The sequence below is a fragment of the Acipenser ruthenus genome, chromosome 20 (assembly GCF_902713425.1).
Source record: "Acipenser ruthenus chromosome 20, fAciRut3.2 maternal haplotype, whole genome shotgun sequence".
NCBI classification, from domain to species: Eukaryota; Metazoa; Chordata; class Actinopteri; order Acipenseriformes; family Acipenseridae; genus Acipenser; species Acipenser ruthenus.
In genome coordinates this window covers 18,882,567-18,890,176 of record NC_081208.1, presented here as the reverse complement: position 1 = coordinate 18,890,176, position 7,610 = coordinate 18,882,567, and positions in this window count along the sequence as shown.

Genomic DNA, 7,610 nt, shown 5'->3' with positions numbered 1-7,610 from the left:
TATATATATATTTGTGAATTTTAATTTTGTTTTTCGAAAATATTTTTCCTCTCAGCAGTCAGACAAAAGCTAAACTTAAAAGATATATTGAAGATGCAAGCAAATATTGATTGTAAAACTCCAGCAAATAGTGATAGGTGGAAAATTGCTTGAAAGGGATGTTGGGTTAATTTGAGAAGCAGTGGTTAAAAATCAAATAATGCAACAAAAAAAAAGTTCAAAAGAGACCTTTGAGCTAGTAGGCATTCGTATGGAGAAATCAGTACCAGTTATATATTCCTGTGAACAGCCTGGCAATTCTTGAGCTCTGTGAATGGGAATGATCATTTCAAGAAGAGAACCATAACAGTGGCTATTTTAATGATTTAAACAGTAGCAAATCTGAATACCACTGTTCCTAAAATGAACCTGGTCCTTCTCTGAATTTCCTTCAACTGTGTTTTCATTATGAAGTAGGGAAAATAAATCAACTTAGTGAGAAAACAACAGCAGGCTTAATATAGTTTAAAGGGCAGCAGTAATTATATCTACCACGGTATATATCTTTAATATATACCACTACAGCTCTTGTGAAACATAAAAATAAGCCTTCATTACATGGTGAAAACAACACTATGTTGGTTGATTCAGCTTCCTCACTATGTGTTACTGTGCCTATTGTTTGACATTGAGCAGTTGCCACAATACGCTGCACTTCTGAGCACATGTAGTCTGATCACTTGTCTTCTGTGATGTTCCTTAAAGACGTGTGACATGTGCCCCTTGGTTTCTGCATCCGCTATGCTAGGCTTGGAACAATAATCAATGATTGTGATATTATCAATAATTTGTTTTGTCTTGATTACTCATTTTTTCAGTACAATACATATTGGTCACTGAAAGATAAAAAGATCAGCTCTACTGCTACATATTTTAGCCAATCATTATTGTCCAACCCTACAGTATGCTGCCATTTTACTGCCAACCAAAGGGTTCAGGTCCTTAGCAATCCATTACCTTCTGCTTTCCTTCTAAACATTTCCCAACAAATTACAAAATCAGATGGTTCATTGGTATGCAGCCTTCATCTTTGGTTTGATCTCTGACAGATGTTGACTCAGCCTAGATACACGTCAAACCTAAAAACATTGACATGTTTGGGCAATTTTCTAGACACCTTACATGCAGAGAGAGACTATAGAGACAACTTAACAAAGGAGTTTCAATAATTAAACAGTAACACCTATTGGGACTTGGCATGCCATACACTATTGTTCCACTGCACTGTTGAGTGTCTTTGGGAATCGAGAAAGACATACAGGAAATAAATGGCAAGTTTCAGAAATCAAGGAGAAAAAGACTAGAAATAGAAATGCAGGTCAGCAATTATCCAAAAACCCTTTAACTTTGCCTACCCAGTAAAAACCTTTTCACAGCCCAAAATACCAATGGCTGGATTCAAAGACTCTGATTCTCACTAATATAGGATTACTCAAGTTATTCCAAGGCTAGTTCTAATCAGGGTCTGTGAAACCTGCCAAAAAGTGTTGTGTCGGAATAAAATAAAAAATATCTAAAATTTTGGAATGCCATTATTTGTATTATTCTGAACAGATCTAGAGGCTAACATCACACAAAAGAACAGCATTTTAATGTCTGGTATAGATTAAGACGAATAGGCAGTCTAAAAGCAGGGACATTGCTCATTTTATACTTGACAGCTTTTGGAACCATGAGAGCACTTTACAATTTTAAAAGGAGAGGAGGGATTCCTTTTTGTAGATATTGCATATTTATATGACTAGCTATGCAGCTCAAAGCCAACTAAGGGTCAATTTCTAGACGCTTCTACTAACTCAATATTCGAGCAACATAGCCCAGAACCAATCCCAATGATTGCGTAAAAAGGGAAATGTAATAAAGAAATTAAATATTATTTCTAATTACCGGGGGTCAGTTATGGGGCCACTCACAAGGATATGGGGGGGGGGAATTAGATGTAAGAAAATTAGATTCCTTTGTGGTGGTGGTGGTTTTAAATGGTAACAAGTTCCAATAGGACTGTGTTTAAGTCTGCTGTAACAAGATAATGTGTATACCTGCCTTAATGTACCCACTTCAGGAGAAAAATCACCCTAAAATCCAACTTTTGTAAAGGTGTTAATAAAAGTGCCGGTCATGGAACTGACATTTATATTACAGTCTTGACAGATTAATAAGAATTTTTCTTCTCCCAAAACAGTGTTTTTTGAAATACATGTTTCAACTCATCTTGACTGTCTTACAACGGAAGGCGAATGTATGAACCTATATTAATTTTATTCGTATTTAATTGCTTTGTAACATGCAGAGATGTTAGTATTACTTTGAAAAAAAAAAACAAAAAAAAAACTACTACTTATTGCTGGCTCCGTAAAGTAATCTGCCACATTTTACTGACTACTTTCTTGAAGAAGTAACACATTGCTGATTACTTCTTATGAAACATATTATCATTACTTTAACAACACAGGTAATAGGATTGTAATTTAGGACTCACAGGTGCCACCTTGTGGCCGAATGTCATATAGTGGCAAAGAGCTGAAAGAGATACCAACCATGGCTTTAAAATCGATTGTAGTTATTAGCATTAGAAACAATGTCCAAGCATTGCACTTCCTGTTCTATTGTCTCACCTAACCTAATCACAATACATATTTTTAATATTAGTCCAAAATATAAATGTAGTAAAAAACATTTAGTAAAGAAAACCTCTTCAACTTGATCCAGCAAGATTCAGAACTGGAACAGGATGCAAACTATCTTAATTTACCTATGAAAGGAGGTCATATGGCCCATCAGTGCTCGTCTGGTTCCTCATAGACCTTTTCACAGTTGCCTATAATGTCCTATATGCAAAGATTATTGCTCTGTACCCCTTTGTGGCAACTAAATGAACAATCAAGGGAGAGACAAGGTTTTAAAAAACAAGAAACTACAAGGTCCTTCCAGGGGTTTTGGTTGAAATAATGCACAATTTTAGGGCATAACAATATTTCCTGAGATTCCCCTCTCCTTAGTTTTTCCAGAGAACTAATATTGAATTAATTCATTTGGCATAATTTAACCATTTTTGACAATGAGAATTACTGTACTGTAGTAGTACTGCATAGAGCTAAATTAAATGGACCAGTTGATATAGTGATAAAGCTTCAGCATATGTTATAATATATAATCAGCTATAGTTAATGAGCACACCTTCAGCTGTTTTGAGATGCCAGAAGACGTTGATGGGGAAATGGGGCTAAGAAGTGGAGTTAAAAAGCATTGGCTATTGTCACTGCTGGATGCTTGCATTCAGAAACCCCCTCTATTCCCTCCTAGTATTCATTCTGCAGTGTTTGTGTTGACCTGCTACAGTGTATAAATGGTTGCTAAGGTAACTCAGTTCCCAATCTCATTCCCTTTCTTTTAAATAATGATTTTTTTCTATTGTTGCGTCACTTCTTAATCTTTCAGAAATGCAGCACTGTTGTGCTAGAATAGATTGGACATACGCCAGGCGAGTTTGTGAAGCGAGTAAACATGGCAAGATGTATTTTATATACCTCAATGAAGCCATGTCTTCAGGGGTTATCTGATATAGGATCCCTGACAAGAAACTTGATAGACTGTGGGCCCCCAAAAGCGTTGTTTGGTTGAACACCGCCACTGCATTTCAAATAATTCTGCATTACACCTACAGGGCTTTGCCTTCATAAGAGCTGCCATTATTTATGAGCAAGAAACGAATAGAACATGGGCAGAGCAGTCTTAGCCTGATTGCTGAGAACCCACAGAAAGGTTTGCCTGCCTGTAGGGAAATCTGTAAGAGAGGAACATTTGTCAGAGACATTTCTTTTAGTATTACAGATGCTACATTATTCTGCCATGTTTGTGTTATAGTTATGGATGAGCTACCTGTATATTGTAGCAAAAGAAAGAAAGAAAGAATGGAGATGTGCAGATAGTTATTTCCCTTACAAAAACAACATGACCTTTTCAGTTAGTTTTCCACCAGCAAGTGGTGCTGTACGCTAAGGACAAAACACATTACAAGTAAAAGTAAACAATAACACTTTAAAAGGGGACTGCTTTTGTCCTCAATATCCGAATGTCGTGCTGATTTTTATGAAGATGCAAATTACTGAATATGGGTAAAAGAGAAGAGGCTTTCTCTATGGTGAATAGAACATGATAGATCCTGATACACAGATAACAGAAGATGAGCAAAGTTTCAAAGGAACTCTATATATTTTGTACACATCCCATTTAATAGGTATTTTAAATAATGTCCATATGTTTATTAACTACCTTTATCATACACTTTACAGTAAACCATTCAATTATCCAAAACCAGATCATGCACAACTTTGTACTATCAACAAACTGTACAATATACTTGCATTTTTTTGTTTGTTTTAATTTAGAGTGACCAATTATTATTTTTATTTATTTTCCCCCAATTTGGAATGTGCAATTATGTTTTTTCTCCTCACCGTAGCAAGTCCCCACACAGCACAGACGATCTGAGGGCCTAGTCAGAATCGTCAGAATTGCATTTACGCCGAGCAATCCAGAGCAGAGGTGGGCGGGCTACCGATCCCAGAGAACAGAGATCAGCCGTGTCCTCTTATCCACTCTGAATGTGCACTGTGTTTGGCTAGCAGGGTTCACTGTTGTGCAGTGAGGAGAATCAATCTCTACCGATTTCCCATCCTGCACCCCGGGACCGTCAGAGCCAATGTGACGCCCCCTTCGGAGTCCCCAGCAAAGTTCGGACTCTTTGCCCATCGGCAGCTCTTTAACTGGATGAAGCACTCGGGGACCCTATCCTTGCATTTTTAAATATTATTTAGTTAATCTAAACAACATATCAAATACTGCCACTGTACAAATCATTGAAATAGGACTAAAATACAGGTTGGTTTTTACCTTGGTGAGGTTGCCCAAGACTAACTGGGGTCTGTAAAACCAGTTAGAAGTGACTCACATGCATTGTTAGATATGTTGGCTTTTATATTCATGGTACACAAGGAGGCAAAAACATTACATGAACCAAGGATATGAAGATCATGTTAGTATAATGAAAATATATGATTAGCGTGACTGTAAGCATGTAGAATATGAAAGCATAGAAGGTCCTAATATACAAAGAAATATAACTCAAATTTAAGATCAATACAGATCAGTAGTGACCTGCCACCACTCACAATAATTGTAAACATCATAAAAATGCAAGACAGTAAAAAAACTAAGACAATGTAATGAAGCTATTGAATTAATGTCACTAACTTTATTGCTAGTTTTGTTTAGTACACTATCCCCCTCTCCCTCCCACATCTGAGTTTACCAAGAACGCCCAAGTCCTTGAAATGCTCCAGCTATTGTGTGTCTCTCCAGCTGCATCCAGTATTAATTAGGGCCTTGTAGGTAATTAGCCCTGGGCTGCACTGCAGGTGAGGAAAGAATCTGGTAGTCAGCCTCTCTCCCAGGACAGCCTGAAGCCTGCATATGTTTTGGAACTGAGAACTCTTACAGGTAAGTGTATTCTTTGCATTGTTGTTACAACCAAATGTACACTGGTATAAGACATTGGCTAATAAGGATTAAGTAATTTTACTTTACTTTTTTTGGTTGTTGTTTTTTATTTTTGTTGACATGTTTACCCCAATAAAACTAAACAAGGGTGAAATACCTAATGCACACAATGGGGCATTATAAATGATGTACTCTCTTGAAATCCTATTCAATATATATATATTTTTTCTTACACAAAGTATGTTAATGCCATGACTAAATCTCTACTGCTGCAAAACCTTTTTTTTTTTGGCTCCCAGTCGACTTACTGCGTGTTCTTACAAGTAAAACCTTTATTTGATAATGTAAACAAACCAGGTTATGAGTTGTGTACAAGCTTAGCTGTACAATTGTGCAGAACGTTGTACTGTAAAGGTAGCATAAATTCCAACTTCCTTTTTTTGAAAGACACAATTCATGTTTTTGCTGCTGTTTTTACTACAGCAGTTTTACTACCAAGTATGCAGCCTGCTAGTCCACTGTCTGTGATTAGAATGTGTTCTATAGATAACTCAATGAGACTTGAGTACTGAAGTTATTATTTTTGTGTTTTTACAAACAGCAAAAAAAATGAGAAGCAGAAATGCCAAGATAATTTCAATAAAATAAATAAAAATGTAATGAACCTGGATTTAAAAAGGCATTTGTTTGATTAAAACATTTGCCCTTCTATTTCATATAATAATAATAATAATAATAATAATAATAATAATAATAATAATAATACCTCTTTGGGTTTTCTTTCATTTATTTTACTTTTTTTTGTTTTTAATTATAATCTGAAACCCTGGCTGCTCCTGGGGGCCTTTCCTTTCCACCATTCATTAAAGAAAGAGAAAGGCTTTTGTAGTTTATAACAAAGGATTGAAATGGACCACACTGTCTGTTTGATTGAAGTGCTACAGATTTACAGTAGGAAGGTGTTTCATGTGTTCATCCTTTTGTCATAAATCAGATTCTAAATCAATGAATGTTTTATGATATTAAAGTAAATGTAGCTATTAGAATTATTCCATCAATCTTACCTGTTTTGAATTTCCATTCGATACATTGGTCTCAAACGTGCAGCTGTGAAAGAAACACATGTTTTTGATTTTAAAACAAGATATTTGTCGCACTTGCACTTCCTAGGTCATTTCACCTCAAGAATGTATTCTGGGTCAAAGCATGTTATTGGCTGAAAGCATGTCAGTCAGTGGGAGATTTAACTGGTTGGTTAATGATGGCCATTGAAAGGGTGGGGACAGATGAAATGATGAGCAAGTGCAACACCAAATGATATCATGTCTTGAAAACACGGATTTCCTTAACCAAGCACGATTCATAGTATAATGTTTTAAAATAAAATCTATTCTTGCAAATACTGTCAATGCAGGTTATGTTACCTCTTAAAAGTTTACCCTGGTAAAAGATCATTCCAGTAAGTAAATGTTCCCTAAATGTTTTATATTAATTAAAATAATCCTCTGCATACCTCACTGCACCTATTAGGTAACATTAATAACTGAATGTATTAACATCCATCGAGGTATCTCACAACACCTTGTGGAGTCTCTGCCATGTCTTGTCAAGGCTGTCATCAGACCGCTCCAACCCGATATTAGGTACAGGTCTTAATAAAGTGACAGTGTAAGTTCAAGCAAGGGTGTTGCTGTTTAGCATAAACATGTGATGTGTTGTACACTATGTATTTATTACAACTTGTTGTTTTAATGCTTTTAGGAACCTAAAGCACATTCTGGGCTTTACAGAAACTCTATTTGAATCTTGATCATTTACTTCAGTGAATGAAGTTAAATTAGCATACTTCATCTTGATCATAAGTCATAATAGCCGATGAGAGACACGCACATTTAGAAAGCGCTAAATGAAAAATGTTACTTATTAATTACGAATATTGCTATACAGTGTGTGGAAAGTATTAATTAAATACAATAATTAATTAATTATAGTAAGTCGCCCTGGATAAGGGCGTCTGCTAAGAAATAAAAATAATAATAATAATAATAATAATAATAATTAATTAATCAATC